Here is a 26,393-nt window from a genome sequence, read left to right as displayed (position 1 = left end):
TTTTGTGATATTAGAGTGCTTTAGTAACTGCTTGTGAATTCATTTTCACCTCATGGCTCCTCCCCACTGATCCTTGATATATTCACATGCAGCTCTACTAAATGATTTGTGGAGTAACATTTCACTCTTATTGCAAGCTGATAAGGGCAGAAACGCTCACGCGGCTCCATACTTGTTTTGAAGAACAGATTGAAGCATCAGTCTAAAAATACTTGCTTTCCTGATATCCAGAGACAGCTTTCCTTTGATTAGACACACGGTCTGGTTATATCTGCTATACAACTTTCTGGGCAGATGAGGTGAACACATATATCATAATTAGAAGTATTTCAAATATCTTTCAGCATATTATTGATCTACAGTTTTTATAATTAAAGCCCATTACCTGACATGAGGCTGGATTTAATTTTCTGCTTATATGTTTATGTTTAGTTTTCTTCCTTCTCCTCACAGAAGGATAATTGCTTGGGGAAAGGGAAGAGGAAAGTTTTTCTGCAGAGCTGATCAAGATTCCAGGTACCACATAATGTTCTGATGTTTGGGAGTACCACATAATGGTACTCTGAAAATACTCTTACACATCACTGTTCCTCCTGCAGCCCTTTTGGACTAAAACATCACAGATGACAAAAGAAACACGCCGCAGACAGGGCTAAGTTGCGTGCCAGCAAAACACCAAGGGGTCTATCCGATCCATCCTGCCACACTTTGCCTGACAGCACATCACAAAGTCTGTCTGCTCCTCTGCTACACTCTCCATTATAAAAAAAAAAAAAAAAAAAAAAAAAAAAAAGACTATTAATAACAAAGCCATATTAAGCATATTCTCTTCACAGTCTTAGAGTTTGTCTTCACAACATAAAAAAACCACTACTGCTGCACAGCAAGGAGATGGCTGGGAAACACAGCTCAACGCTGAAGGACAGCCCTGGGCTACACCATGTACCTGCAGCAGAAGCAGGAGGTTTAAGAAGAAGGCTGGGCAGGACTGTGGAGTCACACTGCGAAGTTGTATTGGCAATTATTGGAGAATCCATGGCACTGAAATAGATTTTAAGGGAGAAAGAATGCACAGACACAGAAGAATTAAATTGCAAGAGGTTTTTTTCAGAACTCAGATGTCAAAAAGCCCTGAATCCATGTCAGAAGGCTGTATTAGGGCCCATGACATATATAATTATTTTTCTTTAACTAGGTCCAGTGGTGCAGTCCTATTGTCACCCACAACCATTTCCATGGATATATGGTGTGGATTTACCTCTGTATGGGAAAACTAGGTGTTCAAAGCCATGCTTCAAGCCCATATGTCCACATGCCTAAGCTTGGACATCTCTCCTTTTACTTCTGAATAGGAAGAGAAATACAGCAAGCTGAAATACTTAAATTGAGACTTACTCTTAAAGCTTACCAAAAATAAAAACAAGAGTAGTTTGATTACAATGTGCATTTATACAAGAAAGAAAATACTGTTTGGGGAAAGAAAAATAAGAAGTGATGACAGGAGGATGAAGCCAAACAAGGGGGAAATGGTAGAGAGCAGCATGTTTAAAACACTGAGGATAACTAACAGTTGGAGCATATTAGTGATACAAGTCTTAGCCTCCAAATCAAGATCAAATAGCCTTCTCAAAGATGTTCTTTAGCCAAAGATGAATTTATTAGCTTATGGGGAAATCTTACAAACCTGTCTTGTATAGGTCAGACTATATATACTAATACTTCCTTCTGGATTTAAACATTATTGATCAAATGCTTAAGTACTTGTTTAAATCATATTGATTTCAGTGGGGCTGAAGTATGGCTTTAAAGTGAACAGGCAAATGTTTTTATGAATCAGAATGGGCAGTGTCTTCAGTGCACAGGAAAAAAGATGTGCCTTTTTAAAGTTAGCAAATCAGTATGATAGTAAACAGTATGAAGTTGCATAATGCTGAACAGGTTTCTGTTTCAAAGGGCCCAAAGCAGTCAACGTTTTTATGTAAACTTTTTCCTATTTGCTAGCATATTCCTTAAAAATATTTTCTCTTCTCCTCTGTACCTGTATAATTTAACTAATATTTTCAAGAAATCAACCACTAGGGCTTAACAAAGATAGAAAATTCTCAAATCAAAGCTAAGTAACTCTTAAAGAAAGATGATTTTGGTACATGGTATAATGTAGTCATCTCAAAGTTGTTTTTTCAAGTACTGTAACTAAGGCTTTAAGTGTGAACATCAACTTCTTGACACAGTCAGCAATTTGTAGCTCTTATGCTGTCCAGATATATTTTTTATTAATGATAACTTTGAATTAAATAAGGCTTTCTTTTGATTTATTTGCTATATTTCTACAGCATTTTCCAGAAAACAATAGCTTCCTTAGGCTGAGTGGGAGACCAGTAATTGCACAACTATTTTTATGGCTGCAGAAGAAACTATCTAGCACTATGCATGGGATATGCCATGCAATGGAATAGTTACAAACTAAACACATGATCTACGGTTTTAGACTCTTTGCTTCAGAAATTACCTTCTAATTGCAAGACTAGCAGTTTCTGAGGCAGAGCTCCACTAGTGACTGGTTGATTTTGCCATTGTAGCAGAATTCAGGTTGAAGGGATGGATAGGAAGCTTAAAGTTTTTAAATATGTGGAGCCTTAAAACACGTAAATGAAATAAAAGTATGATTTGGTGTAAGTCCCAAAATACCTGGACTTCGTCAGCGCTTACTACTATGTAACTACTTTAATTAAACTGGGGAGAAAAGAAAAAAAAATATTTATTTTTAATGGCAAAAGCTGCTATGAGAGAATGCTTCCACTACTTTTAAAATAACTTAGACTTTATACAAGGCCTGCTGGTCACTGAGCATGCTGCTGTTCTCTTTCAAGTGGGTTGTATGCACACAGCTCTGAACAGCTTGGTGGAGGCAACTTGACACAGAAGACTTTTTTTGCTGCCTCAGTTGTCTGGCTCCTCTCATGACGCAGCACCTCCCTTGCCTGACTCCATCAGGCCCAAACTGTTTTTACTAGAGATACTTTCCAGCTTCTGACTGAAACGGTGGGGCATAGCTCTTCATATCACATCTCAAGAACAGCCACCTGGGCACCTGGGTCTGATGAACAGCAGCTCAGTTTGCAGCAGGCAGCTGTTTCAGCATATCTAAGACTTGCTGACACCTATAAGACACCTTCGATTTCCCACAGCTCAGTGCCCTCCATGTCCCAAGAAGGGCAAGATTAATTCAAACTCTAGTCAATCGATTTTCTAACATGTCAAGGAAAATACTGTTGCTGTAAACAGCGTATGGTAAGTCTCAGGTACACAATCACGCCTGTGTTTGGTCTGCGAAGGCTTGTTTCATTTGACAGAACATCAGTTTACAGTAGCTATCAAAAAACCCAATGTTTATGTATTGCTGTTTCAAGGGTCTTTTTGTTTTCTTTCATAAAGAGGTTTGCAGTAAATGTAAAACCTGGCTTTCCAATAGCTGTCCCCAAGTTACAAGTTGATCTATCATTCATCATCTACACAACGAATGACCTAGCATATTACTGTATGTTTGTGAGAGGTAACCAGGAGCTGTAAAGATGCAGAGAATGCACCATCTTAGAGCTGTCTCGTGTGGCTGAGGCTCTGAGCACTGCATGTGCCAGCTGCCTGGTCACCCTGAATGCATGACATAGTAACCTCTGCAGAAGTCAGGTCAGCTTTGTGCCATTGCATGCAGCAAGTCCAGCAACCCTTGACTCCAACGTCTTTTAACACAACCAGGCAATTTCCTTTAAACTGTTCCTGCGATTTTCCTTTAGGAAGTGTAGTTCTTTTGAGAGAGGCTTTTGAAGTAATTTCTAAGTATGTTTTGCAGGGCAGAGTTAGTGCTGTACCTAGAAGACGGCCAGCACAGACTTACAGTTTATTAGGGATAGGGGACAATGACCTTGCTTCCCAGCCTCCCACTGCCCCATTATAGTTTCAAAACCCCCGAGGATCATCTGATTCATTAAACATCTCTGAGATCCCCCAAGGAATATTGGCCAACAAGACCACAGCCACTATAGTAAGTGCACTCTACTGTGTGTCCTACCAATACCAGCGGTTCCCTGACCACCAGAGTGGGCTGCAGCAGCTATGTCTATAGTGTCTATAAAATTTTGTTGCCTTCCAAATGTGGCTGGAGTAACATGCAGCCAGGACCTGCCCAAAGTTAACAGTGAGGACCCAGGAATGGCTTGCAACAGGTCCCCTTGCCACGGTCTGCCATAGCGCCTGCACTACCAAAACCCTGCCCAGGGCAGAGGAAAGTCAGTCCCAGGTCATGGCCACTCCCATCCAAGTCTCTCACCTGATCTAAAAGAGCCTTTTTTGAAAAAGGGACGACAAAAGGTCAGTGTGGTACTATTATACCCACACAAAAGTAATAAGAGAGAATAGGAGACAGATATTAGCTAGTTGTTTAAGGCCACATTATAAATCAGTAGAAAATGCTCGACCAGGAATCCAGAGGCTGACTCAAATCACTCATGAGTCACAATCTGTTGCTTTAACTGCTAGATAGGCTTCCACCCAGAACAGCATTTGTTTATGTACAATATGCCAAAAATACATTCTTGATCTATGAAAAAAAAAGCAAAATGATACAAAGCAGGTTGCCTAGTAAAATGAGATTTAACCCAATGCCCTTCATCTGTGCTTTAAGGACTCTCTCGGGACCCACAAATCGGAGCTGTGAGATTATGTGAAGGGGAACAGCATCACAAGTATGACTCTGATGTATCATAAAAATAATAGAAAAGCCCCATGGGAATGAAAACTTTTGACAGAATCCAATCAAACTCTTTCAAATCAGGAGCTGTTGTAGCAGTGTGGCCAAGCTACTGCACACTGCCCCGTCAGTATCCTTGTGGGAATTCAAGAAGACAGGAAAACAAGGACTTTCTAAATATTTGAAGGGGGGTGGGGGAAGAAAAATTGAAGGTTAAATTCACATTTATACCCTTTTAAATTCTTTCTTTAAACTTAGCTCTGTGGGGATAGCTATGTATTATTCCTGTTGAACTTTGATTAGGAGAATAGTTAGTGCAAGCATCTGCTTTTCTGTTAAACTGTGCATGTTACAGCATTAATTCATCTGCCAGCTTTCTCTGCACTGCTTACCCTCTTCATTCACCTGTTTGACTTTACCTGACACCTAGATTATGAGCTTTCAGAGAGCTGGAGAGCATTTCTATTTTAAGCACCTCTACTATGCCTCGCCCATGCAGCCTAGATCTCACCAAGATTCCTCAGTGCTCCTGTAAAATTATATCATCATGGCTATCAAATTCTGTGCTTACTTAATCTCTCTGCTGCAGATATATTCTGGCCCCATACACGTAAAAAGCTCTCTTGGCCAGATTTTGCTCTCCTTTATACCAATATATAACATCAAAACATTTAAACTCCACTACATGTTTTTAACTTCGACATCAGTATTCTTGTATAACTAAATAATCACATTGCTGCCGCTCTAACAAAATATCTAACTCTTTTTCATATGGAAAAAAGGAAAGACGACCCAGTATATTGCTGCCTCTAGCTGAATTCAGCAAAAATGTTCTTCTCCATCTAGAGACTTGGATAATAAAATAGGTTATTTATTGGCAGTGGGTGATGTGTGGATGATTACAGTCTGGTAGGTATTTAAGGGTAAAGTCCAAAATTGCAGAACAAAAGCTGTTTTCTATTCACATTTGGCTCAAAATACCTCAAATGAAACAGACCACCCACAATCTGACACTTCAAGCTGCAGAGCACTGAATCTGCTGAGAGCCAGTTACGAAAAGTGATATAGTAAGATCATGCTAAACACAAAAGGAAAAAATGACCCAAGGAGTATATTAAACAAATAAGTACGTTGAACTAACAAGAATATATGAACATTACAGTTGGACCTTTTGGCCAAAACTTATTCACAATGAAAGGATGAATAAAGGACTTTGTCATTCTAAGGACAGCCTACTCCAAGCAGCAAAAGCATGATGAAAAAGGTTTTTTTTTTTATGATAGGTTGAGGCTGGTGATAAAGCAAGCACCCCACCACACCCACTGCCTTAATTATTAACCTAAGTGGTAAATGTGGGCATCCTGGCACATTCTGCTGTATTGCAGATACAGCAAAACCGTAATTCCCACCTGGGCAAGATCACTATTTAGCACATTACTCTTTCTCGTTACGTTCAAATGGAGACTACAAAAACTGCACTGGAAGAGTATGGAGGTAAAGGTATATGCCTTCTGTCATAACACAAAGTTGTTTTGGAAGACCATGAATGCAGTCTGAAAATGATATAGAAAACCCAAGGAAGGGAGCTAAAATTCATCCATTGTCACCAGCCCAGATAAGCTAGGGTGTCGTTTTTCAGGGAGCAATTGATATCATAGCTGCTGCTCTCAAAATCCTTTTTTTTTTTTTTTCTTTTTACTGTATGTGCCCATGTGATTAGTGTTACTAGCTTAATCTTGCCTGCAGTTGAATACCCTGATGTGTGCTTACCTTTGGCCTGAAAACCACTTATGAGCTTGAAGCTGAGGCTGTGCTGAGTTTTACTGTTAGATTAAGACTCACAGTCAAAATTTCTACGCATGCAGCTCTAGTTTACCTTTCAGGTCTCTTCTAACCAATGTTGCCCAGAAATAAAAAACCCATATAATTAAATAACTCTCCTTCACTATAAACTCAGTCCTGAAAATTGCCACACACTAGTCTTACACACGTGTGCTACAGCAAAATGAGTTTCTTTTACCCCAGTTGCAGTGAGATCTATGCAGTTTTCTTCTGTTTCTCCTAAAGATTTCCAGGAAGTTGCCAGGAAGTCACTGATGTGCAAACAGATGTTGAACATGTGCACAGCTCAGCACATGGGACCTGAGAAAAGACTTCCTGGATGTTCCAGATTTACCATGCATGAACTATAGAGCACATATATGATAATGCACTTGGCACATTCAGATTTCCAGATGTCCAGCAACCCGTCAGAACAGTAGGGCTACTAGATGTCTGAGCATTTATGATTAATGCACAAAACCCACACTGAAAGAAAAATACCTGAGCAAAACAGAGGGCTTGCTAAGAGAATTATAGACCTGTAGTTGCTCTAAGTCTATTTACCATATAAATCCTTTATAAATATTATTATCTTTCATCATACTAGAGTGCAACCATAGAGTCGTTTATTAGCCTTTCATGGGAATTAAAAATTGTTCATTTGTTTTATCAAAATGAAAAAGGGTAGGAAAAAGAAAGTGTTTAAGCCTCCTAGCTTGAGATACCATGTCATTCACTTTTCACTCTCTATGGATGTGCATGCCATATTTTCCTGCTACAGACCCTTTTCCAATACTTTCACAATCTTTTGCCGTTCTTTATTAAAAGCATTGCATCACTATGTCATGTCTGACTTTTCCTCTGATATTCATTTTTTTAAACAGAAATGCAAAATTAAACAATCAATTGGAAGTAGACATCACCTTCAGTAATGTGAAACCTGTCCTAAAATTTAACCATCTGCATGATTCCCATGAACTGTCAGGTTTATGATCCTGAAACAGTTGACTCCTCTCAGACACTATATACTGCTCTAAGTCCTTTAGCAACATAGCCCAGAAGGAAACCTATCTAGCCCTTCTTCTGGGGAGGGATCCACCAGCCTAACTGGTTGGTCCCTGTCATATCTGTTAACCCTTCCCCCCCAACTCCAGCTATTGGGATGCTTCTTTTGAAGCGAACAGACTTTGTGTGGGGGTCTAAAATACTATTGCACTTTAATGTGTCAACACGAAAGATACACAAAAAAACAAAGATAATAGGTCCTACATGCACTTCCTGGCTGCTTTAGGCTTTTACACATGACATTTGGGGGAGTCCACAGTCCTCCTCCAAGTCAAGTATTTTCTTTCTAGCATTCTGTCATAGAGCAATACGTTTAGCCTGGAGTTAAACTAGACCCTATATTCATTATCTCTCTCCTATGTGTGTATGAGGGTACGTATATAGCATATTTGAGTCACCAGCTCTTTCCCACCCCAAATATCCATCGCATGAATGCTTTTAAAAACCTTGGGGTTTTTTCGTATTTGTTCCTGTTGGGCTTTTTGCTTCCCCTTAAAGAGAGAAAAATGGGAGAGAACTGGCCTGTCTAGCAACCAGCCATAGCTATTCCTGTTGTACAACAGAGTTACAGGTTCCTTGGTGTCCCCAGTCTGCTGGACACACCTCAAACTTGGTCAGCAAATGAAACACTCCACATACCTTCAGCAAGTCCAGGCTTTGAACATTTTTAGCAACTACTTCCAGGTATGAAGCAGAACGAATAAATTAAGACAGACAGATTCCCTCAATAACCACCTCATTCCCTATGTATTATTCTTACTCCTGTCAAGAGCTTAAGACACTCCCTTACTTACACAGAGCTGATACGCCTAGAAAACATGCTGAATTTGGCATGTATGTGAAAACTGTTTCCTCAGGCAAGTGATTATGGTCTCTGTTGCTTCTCCTGAGTGGTAATGGAGTCCCTAATTGCTCTCTTGACTGATTATGCTGTTCCTGGTGTTTCATTTTCAAAGTACTTATAGTTCAGGTAAATCACACTTAACCACATGACCTCTCCTATTTTATGACTCTTTTTGCCATGGAAAGGCAAAGTCATATATGTTTCCCTCATGCTATTTATTTTTACATTTGCTACAGATTTTTAAGTTGAAAAGCACAAGAAATTATTATTGTGAAGCTATTATATTATTGTTAAATTAATCTTTTGTGCAAGTACTTTGCTGGTTAGAGACATTCATAAGCATGTGTTTACAATTAAGCCTGCGCTTAAAAGCTTTGTGGAAACGAAGGCCTAATGCTCGTCAGCCTTCAGACATTTATTTGACTTGCTAAAATTACTTACAGTATTCTGGTGAAATCTTGATTTCCTTCTGGGTTTCTTCTTCCTGCTCTGGAAAATGTATGTCTGTTTACAGCATCTGTTGCTATAACCTCTCTGGTAAACAACCTGGCAAAGTATTTGTACACACACAAAGCCCTGGTGCTCTCTCCCAAAGCGTAGGTATACTTTCTCAAACAACAGATACAAATCTTAGCGAATGTTTGTTGCTTCAGATAAGATTTTGGCAGATGTACAGAGAAGCAGTTTGTTCAACTGTTCTTCCTGCACAGAAAAATCCCAAGGCAGTTGTTAATATATTCCAAAAATTTAATAAATTTTCACTGCCCTCCAAGAGGAACAGTTGCCTTAGTGCTTGGTTCTAAACTTCTCCTGAAAAGATGATCCCTCTCTGATAAATCCCAGGGGTTTAGAGAGCAATTTTCACACAATCTTATTAAATACCTGCATAGTCTTCCTGATTTAATGCATGCTATATTTATTAAGAATTTTCCATTTGAGCTTGAACTACATGTAAGTGTGGAGCATGCCATTTGGGCTACTATGGACGCTGCAACATCTCAGCCCACCCTCTCCGGTAACATTTGTTTCATTTCTAAAACGTTGCAGACATTGATCTGTATTAAGTTCACTGGGGAGCTCTCCACCTGTAGTGGTACAGGTCACAGGGGATCTGCTCTTGTTGCAGTCATGTATGAAATCCTTCCCCAGCCAGAGCTTTGCAGTGGACTTTGCTGTGTAGGTGCAAGAAGTCAGAGCAGCCTGCTCCAGTAGTGCACCCGGCTGTGGGTGCTCACCACCCAATCCTGCACATCATTTATTAGCAGACTTGGACAATTCCACGGATTTTTGCCCAGGGGAGGATTGCCCTGAAAGCCCAATGAGGCACAGAAGTATTGCTACACCCCAGGGGCCAATTTTTCCTTCCTGACGGACTTCTAACACAAAGAGCCCACATAAGGATTGGAGGGAGCAGGGGGAATTTGTGAAGAGGTAGGAGCAGGATGGGGCGGTGTGTGCTCCTGGCTTTGCAGTGCTGCAGCAGAGCTGAGGTTAAAGGTCTACCATAACTGTCTTCTGACACAGGTGAGAAGTCTGAAGGACACAATCACTCCTCTGTGTAGAAGATAATCTCTTTGGGGCACAGTCATCCCCTGGCTTTATTTATTCAGCATCTGGCACAGTGAGGCTGACACTAATATAAACCCGGTAAATATAAAAAGAAATAAGAGTTTTAAAGTACTAGCAGGCATTGCTACGGGAGTTAATTATTATTTTTTTTTCAGTTGAAAATTTTCAACAACTTCTAACCATTATTGCAGTGCAGCATTTTCTTTTTATAATCAACTGAGGAATAAAATGTGAGTCATGGTACAAGACAATTAACAAACATCAGCAAGGAGTATTGGAATACAAAAAGTATGCACTTAGGACTGGAGCTAAGTGACTAAATTCAAAGTCCAGGGATTTTTAAAATCCTAAAGAAAGACCTGGTGAAATTTATTTAGAGTTAAGCATTTAAATCTCTTTTAAAATGCTTTTGAAATTTTTAATCATTATCCCATCTTACAGCTGCGAAACCTGAGACTGATTTTCACATAAGATAATAATTCCTCTGTTCAACCTTCACACTTGGTCCTAAAAATTCTTATATATTTATTCATTATTCAAAATTTCAACAATTTTTCTCAAGTCTGTAGACCATCTGAAATCTTTTCTTTTCACTATCTGAAATGATGAAAATGACACACACATTGCATTGCTTAATTAAACTATTTATCTACTTTTTTTGAGGGGTCCTCAACTGGAAACAGCAAAGTGACAACAATACACATTTTAAATTATATCTCTGTCAAAATTTAAAATCCTCAGTAATTTTTTACTTCGTGTTATTAACTGCACTTGATTTCACCCAACTCCTTGGCTGACATTTGAAAAAAGAATAAAACTGTATCTTACACTCTAACATGAACTCCAGAAAAGCTGTATGTCACATCAACATGGAAGCACAAGAAAATAAGGGATTTGCTGCAGAACCGTTGTAGTTTCATGCAGAATTTTTCATGTTACTTAGCAACAAATTTCCCTGAAAAAAATATATGGGAAATAGAAAGATTAATGCACTGTTCCTTGCTTTAAAGCACATCCAGGCTGTTTCAGTCCAAACAGAAAGCATACCTTGGAAACTTAATGAACCATTCACTTATTTTTCTGTAAGCAATAAAAGAGCAGCCCACATGCAGTGTAGGTTCTGTCGCTGAGTCATCAGCAACTTTTGCTTCAGCAAAAGAGATTTGACTACCATTTATACAGAAGCTAGAGAGTAGCTGCTGGCTGATATGAAGAAATCCTCTGAACTTCTTTAACATGGAAGTCTGGTGGGGGTTTAGTGATACACAACACAAAAGCTGACGTTTTCATGTACATTTGGTACATGTGGCATTCATTTATTCTGAGATGATCCATTTCCTTATCATTACAAGAAACAATAAAAAGAGCAGCCAAAGACAAAATGACAGGGAACTTGGTACTCTCAAATGAACAGATATCATATATGCGTCATATACACACCAAACTGAATTTAGTTCTGAAACACAGCTCATTTTTTAATAAATCCACATTCCAGCTGTATATAAGTTTTTGATTCTAGACAACATTTCTATTCTTAACTACCTGGCATTGCTGTACTGCTAAAATTAAAGGGTAAAGTCACAGTAGGAGCCTGTTTTTCAACGTGTTATCATATTTCTCAAATCTAACATGTATGCAGCGCTACCCCATCTACTCTTAAAGCTCTCATTAGTGCTGTACAGGCCATGACCAAAGGTCTGATCCTGTTCCTCTTTATTCATATGAAGTAACATATTTTCCAGCAGCACTACAACAAGAAGTTAACTATGCATCAAAATTTTATCTAACAAGTCCAGTGTTTTTAAAAGAACAGGTTCTTGATATATAGGCAGACTGGTGAGGTCTACAGGTTCAGCAAAGCATGAAGACTTTTCTTGGACCAACTCCAAATGTGAACCTCCACCCAGAAAGGCTCAAACCCAGCACAGTGACCAACCTTCCGCTAATCAGATCAGGTTTCTTTTATGTACGGTGTGCCAAAACCGCACTGCCTATCTAAGATCAAGGGTGTACATTCAGAAGTACATTTGTGCCTCTGTATTTTGAAGACCCCAAGGTCTTTGTTGACAGCCCAGCAGCAATTTCCACAGTTGTTTTGTGTATTTTCTAACTTGTGCTGTTGTGAAGATCTTACAGAAGAAAAGAAAATACTGCCAGGATAAAGGAAAATTTCAAACACAGAATGGCACCGCAAACATGTTGTGTCACGTTAGCTGCAACAAAAATGCCTCTCAGTACCCGTATAGCCTAAGTTTGTTTGTCCTCTGGCTCCATTTTGATTACTTTCTCTGTAACCTGGGGATATCACCAATACCTATCCTGTTTAAACTTGACTGCAATGTCATTCTTTCTGTCCCTTAGACAGAAAAAAGAGTAAGTAAGTAAATCTTTCTAACTCACTGTTTTGAAAGAAAGGAAAAATATCTCCGCAGAGAGTAATAAAAATATCAATAAAAGGCAGCGTGACATTTCTGCAACAAGTTTTCCATCCCGGTGAGTAGTCAGGCATCAGGACTTGCACTTCTTTAAATATAAAAGCTGTCTAACTTGCAACAGCCAAATTTAAAGTTGATAGGTAAAGTGACCTGTAAGATTTCTCCAGCCAGTGGATAGCACCCTTACAGAGCAATGTTTTTTACTCGCCAAAACAGCAGAGCTGAACAAAAGTAAGACCCAGAGAATACAAAAAGCTAGAAATTAAAAAACCTTTGGTGTTCAAAGGCAAATTACAGCATGCTTTAACAGTATAAACACTGGTTGGCTCTGCACCCACTGCAGAGAGTGGAAACCTCGCTGTTGATGGTGCAGGATCAGATCCTGCCGCAGGAGGGAAGGACATACAGGTTCCAACTTTCTGTCTGCAGCAGCTGGCTGAACACAGGGGGGACACAAGCCACATCCCTTGCAGGTGGGTAGAGTTTGTGTCCCCAGGGGACCAGGGGCTCCTTCCTCAGACTAAGAACATGTCTGGATATCACTGTACCTTTGCAAGCATCTCTTTCCACCCCTAGCAATGCTCTCCCTTATCTGTCTACTAAGTCATGGTATCTTCAATGGCTAGGATTATGGCAATTAATCACCAAGGCTAACCAGATGTATGCACAAATATTAAGAGCTTAAAATGCACAGAGGTGGTTCCATAATAGCATTTCATTCTTACTTTTCCATCTCTACAGGAAGGTTTAAAAAGTTATAGTGGTTCATTATGTCATGAATTTAAGTTGAAATGACAGCATAGGTTACCTGAGCAAATAAGACAAATGACTGTGATTTTTTATAGGAGAATCTGCAAGATTTCTGACTTAATTGACAGCATAATAAGACCAAGTTAAAAAAATTGAAGAGAAAGACATTTCAATTAAATCATTTTTAATGAGGTGCCACAGTGATTCAGCTATATGAAAAGACCACACAGTTTATCAAGGACCTATAGCACAGCTGGATAGCCAAGTTATAGGGAAATGCAAGGTCTCAATTACATATCCTAGTAGACACTCGCTGTCTAGAGATACTATTCTGATCTCAAAACTATGCTTTTTTACTATATAATGTAAACTATTTGTTTTCATAATAGAGCATTTCCATTTCAGGATATTTTCTCTCAAATGGAAATAAAATAAAGGTTGAACTACCAGAATATAAAACTTCTATTTTATCCTCAAGCTCTGCCTCAAAAGGTGCTCAGTACTGTTGAAAATCTTTCTACTTCCTTAAGTGTTGGTCTAATACCTAATATCAGATAAATATTAATAAATAAGCTCTAAGGCAAACCCAGTCTTTAATTACCAATTAACTGTCTACCAAATTATATCACAATCAAAGTCATGGTTTTCCCCTTTAATTTCTGCTTTATTTAATGGCCTCTTTTTAGGATGTAAGAAACAAAAGTGTCATGCAGACAAAGCCAGAACTTCTATTTAAATGAGCTAAGAATGTTTATACAAACCATGCACACTCAAACAAATGTGTAGCACATCTATAATATGCTCATTGTTCCTAAACATAGGATTTGTCATTGTACTTTGACAGATCAGATTGTTCTCTTTTTTAATGCTCCACTTAATCTGTTCACACTTTCTATTTCTAAATAATTCTAGTGTCAGTTTTTGTGATGCTGTAATTTACGGGCCATGTTACAATTGTCCCAACGAGGGCATGCTGAAAAGAGAAAGAAGTAGCAGGGATGTAGAGGAAATCCCTCTCTAATGCCAGGGGAGAAGCCGCCAGGATACAACAGTCTGTAACCCTCAGCGGGTCGGGGAGAGGCGTCCAGGAGGCTGGTGGGTCTGACCTCCTGAGGGGTTACTGGTGAAAGGACTGGGACCCTGGCCAAGCCAGCCTTTGCCATCCAACAGAGCTTGCTCCCATTTGAAGTGATTTTCTGTTCTAGTAACTCACTGAACTGATTTGATTTTCTATTTCAATGAGGGACCTAGGAGTCGAGCAGTCTTCTGACCTTCAAATAAATTGATCGGTGAATAGTGGCAGACAAAAAAAGTGCTCATTCATCTTTACTTCAAAAGAAATATGGCATTTTAATGAACTGTGCTTGATTTTCTCAAATTTTCCTGATTCCTGATTGGAAGAGTCCATTATGAATTAAACACATTTTTAGGTTCTGTTTGTTTGTTTACTTTTTTAGTTGGCATCTCAGCTTAAAGCCAACCAACTTCCTTTTTGTTTTTCTTTTTTTTTTTTAATAGAATTATTTCACTGAAGTTTTGCCTTATTATTGTTCCTCTTTTGTCTACATTTCTTTCAGGGGGAGAAAAAATACTTTTTCTCAATTCTCCCTTTCAAACTTTGATTTCAATGCAAAATGAGCAATCGACCATGACCAGCAGAACCACAGCACTGCAACTCTAATGCATCTAAAAAAATTCTAGAGGAAAACCCCCATTCCTACACATTCATTTGGTGTTTTGTTTTTTTTTTTTTTTAAATAATAAATGTTTAAACTAGATTGGGAAAAAAGGAAATATTACTTATATTCAACAAACTAATGTAGACACATTGAACATCTAAAGCAACACTGTAACTAAGAATCTTAATAGGACACATTCGATAATCTTCACTGACAATGTGAAATGTCATATCTCGGCAAGAAGATAATATTATGGAAAGCACAGAGAGCAGAAATATCAAAAAGTTTCTATGTAAAATTTCTGAAATAGGCAAGGAATTTCCTCAAGAAAAGTTTCAGAGCAGCATTTATCACTTCAAGAAATTATCATGCAGACAATATTACATCTTTAAGAGACTAGAGGACAGCTACTTGATTGCCGCATGTGGGCTTTATTCAGTATAACGTAATTTCCCAGCAAAATCTTTTCACAGGAATGATTTATGTGAATTGCACAGTATTCTGCTTTCACAATGAGGGCACATCTACAGATCATTTGCATGGGAAAATTAATTCCTAATAAAGTAGGTGTGACTTTACAGCACAGCAACTGTCCCAGATGGACAACTCAGGATGTGAGACCCCAGAAGGCATCCAGCCTGAGCTCTTCATCAAAGTTCCTCTCCGTGAATCAAGAATGACTGATAATTGCAGAGGACAACTCCCAGTACCTCTTTTACACCCAGTGTAGCAGGGAATTAGCTGCCTCTTGGAGACAGGTATCTCTACCGAATGCACAAAGGGCACCTGGCTTTTATTTAGGCAATCAAGCACAGGTGAGATGGAAATCCCAGCAGCACTGGTCCATGCAAGAGTGAGAGCTCTGTGAGGACTTCAAGTGATGCCCTGCTGAGACAGGACACAAAGAGCTTAGACACCAGCATTTTCTTACGTATTTTTGTTCAGACGCTGCTTTCTGTATAGATCAAGCAGCACTGCAAGAATCTCCAACAGTGCTGTAAAACTACTGTTTTTGCAGTCACATTTGTCCTTTTGCTCCTGAGGCTCACTTGGCACAAAGTACCAGGTTCCTCTGCCCATCTGATTAGATCGAATTACATGCTGTTACTACTCCTACAAGCTAATGCAGCAGACCTTCAATTAAGTGTGGGCTGGTTTAGGGTCTAAATGGAACTAATGTCTGGCCCTAGCAAATGCCCCAGGTTCTTTTTTTTTCTTTTTTTTTTTTCTTTTTTTAAATTGATATTTTTTTAGGCTCTTTTCCAAAAGTTAAGCCCCTGAAACAAGTCAGAACAGTGAACCCACTCACCCTATTCACAATTACTGCTGCTCCCAAGCCGTTTTTAGTATCTCTGACAAATTACTCGCCATACAATCTTGCCCTTGTAAGGGAAGAATGAACTGGAAGCAGCAACGTGATGTCATTCAACCTTGTATAATAACAGCATTTTGAGGAAATACATACATTTGTTAGTGTGACCATGGGCAGAGACTAAACACTACAGCCTTATTTTTCTCCACCTTGAAAACAGAATACGAGAAAATATTACATGGGAAGAAAAAAGCCCCAAAAAACAACCAGCCCTAGAAGCCCCTCCTTCCCTGGCAGGAAAGCGAGAAATACCAGAGGTGTTAGAAGCCCTTTGGCACCGCAATTCCTGAAATTATGACAGAGCCTTCGAATTTGTTCTGGCTAGTTAGGCTGAAAACTTCCTAGAGGGAAACAGATAAACGGATAACAACATGATTATTACCCACAGGCCCCATATGGAAAGGGAGTGTAATTTCAGTGCTCTGATATGATTATATTTAATTTGCTTGCTATAGGTTGCTGCATGCCGTGTGCTGAGGAGGACAATCAGATAACCCTCTGAATGGTGCTCACAGAATCCAGAATTTCTGGCACCAGTTCCGAAATAAGATTAATGGCAATGTTCTCCACTTTGCCTTGAAGTAGGTTTGCATCTTGTTTCACTAGATATTGTTGTTCCCAGCATCACTATTAAAGAAACTAAAATTGAGGATCCAGAAACCTGGCAACACGAGGAACTGAGGTCTCATTTGCATACATCTTCCTCAGTGATACCTGAATTTTATTAACTGAGCACTCTGTGCGTTTTCTTCAGTTCAGCTTTTAATGGATCAAGAGAAAAACCTTCTATAACCAGCTCCAAGACCCTCAAATCTAGCAACAATTTAGCCCATCCATTGAACCTTCCAAGAAAGCAAACAGCTGAATTTTCTTATTTGGAAGAAATTCCCAGATAACCTGATACACATTGTTCTCACTTCCCTTTCCCTTGCTTCCTCTGCTTAAAGCTTTATACACCACACTTGATAACTAGCTTAAAAGATCTAGTCAAATCAAGGTACTTTTTAAAGTGTGTGGTACAGGGAAGTTTGATTTTTCCAAAAACATCATGTTTTAATTCCTTCTGCTAGCCATTAAATACCTCTATCTCCTGTATAATAATAAAATAAATGTGTCATTCCTTGTACACAGTATGAAAATGCCTACAAATACCGTTCAATTAAATAATGATTGATTGATTGTTGAAACCATGGAGAGTTAATATAAGCCCCTGTTTCTCTCTCTCTTTCTTTGCCCTGGAGACCTGTCAGTATGTAATTATTTTCCACACCGATGAGTTTAAATTGTTGGATCTTTTCCAGCTAGGTTCAGCCTTCAGATTACATTCTCCTACTTAGTCATTTGTGACAGGGCAAGCCCCTTGGGTAACCAGCCAGCCCAGTCTTTTCCAGTCTTGCTTTTTGGGAACTCCACCCTCGGTAAGATCTGTACCCCTGAGCTATTCCACTCAGCAGGAAAACATTTTTTATTGTGCAATGCGCCTTCCTGCGCATTGCAAAGGACTCAAAGCTTTCTGAAGGTCTGATCTTGCTTGTCCCGTGTCTCTCAGCACACAGAAACCAGCAACAAATTTCCCCCACCTTCCAATCCACTATGTCAAGACATGAAGGCCTGTCTTTTTTATCCCCTTTTTCTTACAAACTTTTGCAATGGAATAAGCTCAAGTACCCACAAGGGACTGAGGTTATTCTTATTAAATGTGTCATTTCTCTGGGCATTTAGGATACCCTCAGAGTAAGGAAAAACAAACGTGGTTTGATATAAGCTTATTTTTTTAAGCTAAAATGGTATATTAGTCTTTATTTACATTTCATTCATCCATTCATAGCATATATGATGTTTCACTTTGATTTGCAGACTGTACTACTTCAGATACAAGTGTGGTGGTCTGAAGGAAGACATTGGAAATTAAATGTTGTTGGATTTTCCAGAAGAAAATCACCATGGCATTTCCCACTAATTCTGTATGCAGGGCAGGCTGGATCTCTGAGAGACCTTTACTATTTGAATGCAGAATTATTTTTTCCTGTTTTCTTTGAAGGGATTATTTTTTAAATATGTGCCACTGAAAGCACACAAGACATTAGAAATTCAGCATTAATTCAGGGTGTTCTTTTTCCTTTTGCATTCTTTCTTGCTAGTAAAATTTGGATGTCTACAATCTTATTCCTATATAGTTTTTGTAGTCCTCAACTCTTTAGGCCTCTCCTACAAGCCACTGTCAGCAAGGAGAGAATGAATGACGGACAAACCTCTGGTCTCCCTCTACTTGACCATTTTGATGGTTTTGTAGAGGTTTTCTGAATCATATCTTCATGGAATGCACTGCACAGAGCAAGTTTGCCTTCACATTTTCTACAAACTTTATTTAGATTTGCACAAAATTTAGGTAATGTACAGTTCTGTGCACATCAGAATTAACATCACACGGCCAAAATTATTCAGCCTTCTCCTTCACTTCACAGAGGATATCACTCATTCTTTGGGGAAACAACACTGTTATCTCTGTCCAAATAAATGATCACTAGAAAAATAAACCTGAACTGTAAACAGATTGTTGGACAGAGGTGTACATGTGGGACCTGAAAGCCATCTGTTAAAGTCTGGTCTTTTTTGTTTGGTTTTTCCTGGTCTATTAATACACAGTTGATTGCAATAGCAGAATAAATCCAAAAATCTTAAAAGACAGGCTGTTTATCTGAAGAAAGCATCTTGCCTAGAGGCTACTGAAACAGCCAATTTGAGTTCCTTTTTATTTTTCTTTTAGCAGTATAATGATGTTGCAGATATATTTTAATATAGTTTTTAATATACTGTTAGGTCTCCATGAAATATACTGTTAGCTCACCATCAAATTAATAGACTGTAAAGCACAAATTAGAAAAAAACAAACAAAAAAACCCAAAAAAACCCCTCAACTCAGGGAAAACATTAATTGGGAAAATATTAAGGTTTGGTGTGTTGGAAGCATTGCTGAAAACGAAGCAGGAGGAACAAGGACAATGTCATCTGCAACAGAAAGTCATTTCTGAAGCCAGAGGTGTGCTGCTATCCATAAGGAGCCACCCTTATGCTGTGTCACCAGTACTGTGGTGCCTTAGTGCCCCATCAGCCCGTCAGCGTCACCGTTGTCTGGGCTTGGCCAATATTTTGCTGCCACTTTTCTCTTGTCCTGATGAATACTAAACCTCTTAAAATTCTCCCGCTGGGGTGTGGGAAGAACAAGTTCAAAGCCCAACCACAACACCAGGTGACAGACCAGGGGAAACTGCTGCTTATCTGGGGGTGGGGGTGGGGCGGGCAGGCTGGCTGCGAGGGCAAGAGGCAGCAGAGCAGCATGGAGCAGCATGGAATCATACACCCCAGCACATCACCGTATGACTCTGCCCCAACTGCGCAGCACAAAGGGGTCCCCGCTACAGAGGGATAAGCAAGAAGGAAGGAAAGGGATCACCATAACAGATAATTTGGGGCAATTAAGAAGAATGCAAATTGAAAAGAAAGACATAGTTTCCCTTGCCCTAGGCTGGGTGAAATATGGAAGATCTGAAGTAAAGATATCTTCTCTGTTTTGATTTATAATGCAGACAGAAAATTCCAGATAACTGTGTTATTTTGTACAGCTGGTGATGTCGTATGTCATCAGTAATTGTCAAAAGAGGTTTAGTTTTATTCATTTTCCCAGTGTGTTTTATTTCCTTGACACAGTGGTGTTGGTGATGTGATTTGGTTCCTTTCAAATATTTCTGGATTTCAAATCCTCTGGCTTAGAAAAGGATCCTCTATGAATACCAGAATTTATCCAGACTCTTGCATACCTACATCTGCCACAAAAAATATAGCTTATCTTATTCTTCATTCATCATTATACTTGATTATCCTTACAAGAAAAGACACAATGCACATTCAAAGATAGGCAGTTTGAGATATTATAATTTTGTTTAGTTTTCTTTTCTTTGGCACCAGCGTGTCTGTGTTTAGTGGCATGTCCTCCTGCCAGATTGGCGACATTTGGAGTGATAACATTAACATCGCTGGAGACAGAACAGAATATATTGGTAAGGATAATCATATGACATTTTTGTATATCCTATAAGCTTTAAAAAGTACTAATAAACAGAAAGAAAGAGAGAGGTTTGCAGATCTGCTATATAAAACCCACACACACTACTAAAATGAGTAATCAATTTGCAACCAACTGAAAATTTTCTGATGGCCCAGGAAGAAGCACAGAGTCTGGCTGCTGTGCCTGCCATCAATGCCATGCGAGCAAGCAATTAATCTAACAGCCTGACTGACAAAAACATTGTCCTGTATTTACTCCTAAGGAAACAGGCAATTTAGAAATAAGTTCCACCATTTATCTGAGCAACAGTAATCTGTCTGGTCAGAAATTTTCCAGGAAATGTGTGTATATGTTTTTTGGCCGAATTAACACGTTGCCGCTTGAAATGCAGATTGTTTCAATATCTTTTCTTTTCAATTTCTTATTCACATAACCAGATTGTTTCTCTCTGGATAAATTCAACCAAAATCAAAATGTTTCACTTTGAGAACTGCATGATAATTTTTTTTCAAGACAGCTCATTAGCATACTGTATCTGCCATGCTGCTTCACAGAACATGCAGTTCAGGTGATTTATGGCCTCACTGTATGAGGGGATCCTGCCTTGGGTAGACCGGGATACACTGGCAGAGCCATATGATGGAACAGATGAGTCATGTTATTACCTCATTGAAGCCATGGTCTAGCTCACAGGGACTTCTTGCATGAGGTACTCTAACTACTGTGCCAGGAAAACTGATTCTTTGTAGACCACCACAAGAGATTATTTAAGGGCTGGGGGCAATTTATTCCTACGTCCCCTGCTAACAAGCATGGCTGTTTCCCAGGTGGCTTCTTCCCTCCATTCCAGAGCAGAGTTTCACTAAACCCATAGTAAGGGGAAATCTGGCAGCCTGGATAATCCCCAGCATTCCTATGCAGAAACTGTGGCAGCATTCATCAAGCCATTTCTGGTCCATCCAGTGTTCATCAGTGTATTTCCCTGAAGAATTTACAAGCCTGTTCTCTTGGGCTTTATGGTGCTGTTGTTTGAGATCAGTAACATTAACACCAAAACTGGTAAATAACTGTTTATCTCTAAGCAGTGAAAAGTAATTTAAAAGTCTCTGAATTTTAGAAAGCTATTCAGTAGTCAAAGATGTTATTAGGTAAAGAGCGTGGATGGGACGTTCACTAACATGGGAAATAACACAGATAGGTTCACCTTAAATTTCCTGGCTGTCATCAAAAGGCTGACTTCCTTGGATAGTACCTTTTGGATTTTTTCTTTCTTCTTTCCCTGATTGTAACGTGGGAATAACTATTAACACTTTACTTTTTGAGAGACAGAAGAATGCCTTGAAAGAGCTAATGCCTTCATCCCTGAAACATTTTTGCACAGATATCTCCACATATAATTCCACATAATCCAGACCATAAATTTTACTATTATTCATGCAGTCATAGGTATGTTGCCTGGAAGGGACTGATGAAAGTCTTTAGTTGAGTTTTCCTTCTTGAAGCAAAGCTGTCACCAGCACTAGCAGGTTGTAGGTGGCTACCCTGAATGACTCCAGGCTGCATGAGGAACCAGAGCTCACAAGATTAAGATGTCCTTACACACATACTAACACAAGACCTGCCTGCGCACTTTCCTATTCCTTTTTAAACAGGTGGTGCTTTCCTCATGCTGTCCCTTTAAAAGCAATTTGGTGCCAAATATCAATAAAAGGATGCTGGCAACACTTTTTAATAAAAGGCAAATCCCACTTACTACTGAGATTCATTTTAGTAACATTAATCATGATGAATTCATTCAGCATGTCGCATGACTGCTGTGTGTAATTTCTTAGGAATTCCATTTTCATTTAACATTAATTAAAGAGCACTTATTATAGTGTTACCAAAATTAATTCCTGGTCTGCAGCCCTGTCTGCCAAGTTTCAACCTTCAGCAAATTATTATGGGTGAGTTATAGACCCTGGGAAAACGAGGTCTATAATGGAATATTAACTCTCGTGATGCATTCATCACTATTTTACAGTAAGGGCAATGTTCAGGGAGGTGGTGATCTTCCAGACTAATGTAGTCCATGATCCTGCCTCTGTCTAGCCCTTTAAGACAGTTATTGGAGCCCACAGAAATTACAGATAGTTAGCAAGCTTGTTTAATCCAATATGGTTTGTGAGACACATTATCCTTCTTGCTTAGAGTCTGTTTGATTATGATACACTGATCAGACTCAGGATATTACCTCTTTGGCAATTCAGCTTCCTGCTGCTGAAGCTGCACAGACACCATGGCAATATTTTTGATACAACCCAGCAGAGCTAAGTGTCGTTCATTAAAAGAAGATTTATTCACATGCATCTGTCTTGAATCTGTCATATTCTCCCTAAAGGGACTTAGGCATTTAAATGATTTTTTTTTCCCATCTACGACATTCACCATGGAGTATATAATCTTAGTTTCCCATATTTTCAGCACCAAAATAGCAGTTTTGTATATCTTAAAGGATTTTGCTATATCCTGTTTTTGCAAGAAACCCTAGCAAGACCATGAATTATATAACAGACCTTCCAGAGCAGAGAAGTTTGGGCTTTACTTTTCTTCTTGGTTTATGCAAGTTCACAAACCATTAGTTGGTCCCTTGTTCTGGCATCTTTCCTATAAAATTCTGAACAGCTCCAAAACCTTCCTGCTGAGTAAATAATAAAAAAATCAAGGCAAACAGAGTGATTTTTGCCAAGATTGGGAGAGCTTTTCTTTTTTAACTGAATAGAGGGAAATAAATGCAGGGAAAGCCATACAAGGGACCAACACAAGAAGACTCTGTGTGCCGTTCTTTCCAGTCACTTACTCAATATTTGTGTTTGGGAAAGTTGTTCCCCAAAGTGGCACCTAACAGAAATTCATTCCCTGAAACAATGCTGAACTTTGCAGGTATTTAAAACCCTGGGAGACCTAAGGCACATCTAGAATGACAAGTGACAGAGAAGAGGCTTGTGTTGCCCCTGAGTCAGATGGGCCTATTATAATCCAATTGAGAAAGCCTGTGGCTGGGACTAAGGTGTCTGCCTTGCTTCTCATCCAGAGCTGCCTCACGTCCCAGGGGCTCTGCGCCAGGTCAGAGGAGTTCTGATTGTCTGGTCACTACTGGGAAGACAGATCCCATGGTTCCAATCAATAAAATCATATCACTACTGACAAAAAAAGCCAAACCCAAAATCACAGCAAACCTTGATTTCTGTCTTGTGTATCAGCTTCCTGATATTCAAAACTGATTGACATCACACACACACCCTGTATCTATTGCACTGGTGAGGGTTCCTCACAGCTCATCACCCCATTTCCTAACAAGACCAAAGAAATAACTACCGTTCAGCTACTGATATAAAAAAAAAAAAAAAAAAAAAAAAAAAAACAACACAACAACAAGCAGCTGGTTTCAGAAGCTTTCTTTGCCTGACAGTATTTGATCCTGCACTTTCTCCAATCCAGGATGTGGTGCCCTGCCCAAAGGGGAGACCAAGGATGCAGGGAGCCCAGGCTCCCAACTTAACGCTACGTATTTCAGGAAATTATCATTACAGTATTGCAATGTCAAACATAAGCTATTCTTTTGGCCCTAACCCTTAGGGTCTCAACATTCAAGACCCTTATTCATTACATATATATGTCTAACACAGTTAGACTCAATTACAAAACCACAGCTCTGTGCTTGGTGAAAAAGATGGCCTTGAGGCCATAGCAGACTGGTATAAGCTTTGGGTTATAGTAACTACCTGAAAAAACACCCTTCCCAAGCTTCAAAAATAATTCACCACACACAACTCTGCAAAGTTTCTAATGGAAGCTTTCTGGGGATCATGGGCACTCTTCTGCTGCCCAAGGCCTCAAAGCCACCCAGCCAGGGAGCAACGACATTATATCAGTTACTACTTCTGCACGATCACAGCCAGAGACCTTAAATTTCAGAAGTCTGGCCATGTCTGCGGAGCTGGAGTGAGGGCATCAGTGCCAGGAAGAAATTTCCTTTTTTAACACCACTGCCCTGGGTGTTTCAACATATACACTCAAAAGAAGACTGCTCAGCTCTGATGCAGATGTCAGCCCTCTCCTTGCTCATACAGCTCACAGGACAGAGAGGAGGGAGGAGAAGGCAGTGCTTCCCCTCCACACCCAAGGCGAAGGAAAGCCCCCAAGCACTGATCCAGCAAGGGCCAGCCACAGTCTCTGGGGCTGCAACACAATGTTTATTCCAAAGCAGAAATTTACCAAATATGAAATAGCAGTCTCCACTGATGAGATTTTGGCACAATTTGTTCACTTGTATTTCGCCCGGGCATCCCTCAGAGTACCTGAGCTGCCCTTCCCATCGCTTGGCTCCTGTATATCACACACCAGCACACTTTTTGTGCTTAGCTGGGAACCTACGATTGGCAAGAGCATGATCTCCTGAAAGTAACATCACCCTGAAAACAACCTATTGCAGAAAACCCATTCCTTGAAAACTTTCGGCAATATCTCACAAAGAAACAAAAGCTCTTAAACCACTCCAAAAGAAGCAGCTGTCCTTGTGACGTGAACTGCTCAAAACTGCAAGCTCTACTTGCATGCAATGATATATTAAGAAACATTCCAGGTTGAGACTGTGGTTATCAGAATGAATGTACTAAGAACTGGCATGACCTCAGTCAGAAATCAATGATTAACTACTAAACTATTAGCTCCTTGATACACATTAGCTTTTTCCAATTTGAAAAATTGAAGAGAAAGTTTAAGCAAGACAGAAGGAAATACCTCCTCAGACAAACGATCAGCTTCTCTCAAACCTTAACGCTGTTAAGTGTTGAGTCACACACATGCTACCATTCAATTTTCTGCCAGAATATGTGACCACATACATTAAGGGATTTTCTTCTTTTCTTGCAAGGTGACATCCATCACATTTGAGCAGCAACTTGCAATAATTTGCTTTAAAATACATTTCGTGAGTAAGCACTGCAGGTGAAGTTCAAAGCAGACATCAGTGGGTTCTGGGTCATGCACAGACACACATCTGAGGGAAGGGAGAGATCTCACTGACATTTTCACGTAAGAGTTTCTTATGTACTTTTCACAGACTTCCTCCAAACTGTGCCAAACTCTGCCAACACATGCCTTTTGTATGAATAAAAAACTCAAATAAGAAAATGTATCTATCACTAACAGGAAATGTGCTACTACCTGGTGACTCATTCAAATAACATTTTCAGGAAGAATATGAGTTTCATCTAAACGATGACAATCATTCTGTGAGTATATTTCACACCACTATTCAATTTTAGTCCACTTAAGGCTTCTGAGTAGTTGGACGAGCACCTAATAAAGGTTATTACAAATCATCCTCTCTAAACAGATGCTTGGTTGTTCACAGTATCACCAAAACAACAAAAAAATAAAATACTACGTTCACTACAAGGTTCCTGAAACAATGAAGAATAAACCCAAATGCTATAGTAGAATCATGGAATAGTTTAGATTTGAAAAGACCTTTAAGAACATCAAGGCCAGCTGTTAACCCAGCACTGCCAAGCCCACCACTAAACCATGTCCTTCAGCACCGCATCCACATGTCTTTTAAATACCTCCAGGGATGGTGACCCCACCACCTCCCTGGGCAGCCTGTGCCAGGGCTTGAAAATCATTTCAGTGAAGTTTTTCTTAATATCTAGGCTTTACCCAGGGAAGCATACATCCATCCAAGGCATGAGCAAGCCAATTTCTCCAGGAGATGCAATGGGGAATGGTCAATGGCTTGGTTCACGCCTCGGCAGACAACATGCACGGCCTTTCCCTCGTCCACCAAGCAGGTCACCTTGTCACAGGAGGGGATCAGGTCAGTCGAGCAGGACCCGCCATTCACAAACCCACGCTGGCTGGGCCTGATCCCCCGGTTCTCCCGTACGTGCCGTGTGACGGCACTCGGGATGAGCTGCTCCGTAACCTTCCCCGGCACCGAGGCCAGGCCGGCAGGGCTGTAGTGCCCCGATCCTCCTCCAGCCCCTCCTGTAGACGGGCGTC

The 26,393-nt window shown here is 39.7% G+C and overlaps 1 long non-coding RNA gene across 1 annotated transcript; it reads right to left on the bottom strand.

Annotated features, from left to right (window-relative positions):
- Positions 1-16,113: 16,113 nt before the first annotated feature.
- On the bottom strand, positions 16,114-24,129 carry LOC308069173. The gene is made up of 2 exons (XR_013930308.1): positions 21,900-24,129; positions 16,114-21,867 (listed from the first exon to the last, which is right to left on the bottom strand). It is a non-coding gene; the product is annotated as an uncharacterized lncRNA (long non-coding RNA).
- Between the last annotated feature and the right edge of the window lie 2,264 nt (positions 24,130-26,393).

This window comes from Falco punctatus (genome assembly GCF_963210335.1).
Source record: "Falco punctatus genome assembly, chromosome: 9".
In the NCBI taxonomy this organism is placed as follows: domain Eukaryota; kingdom Metazoa; phylum Chordata; class Aves; order Falconiformes; family Falconidae; genus Falco; species Falco punctatus.
Note: the sequence above shows the minus strand (reverse complement) of the source record. Positions and strands in the feature narration are given on the sequence as shown.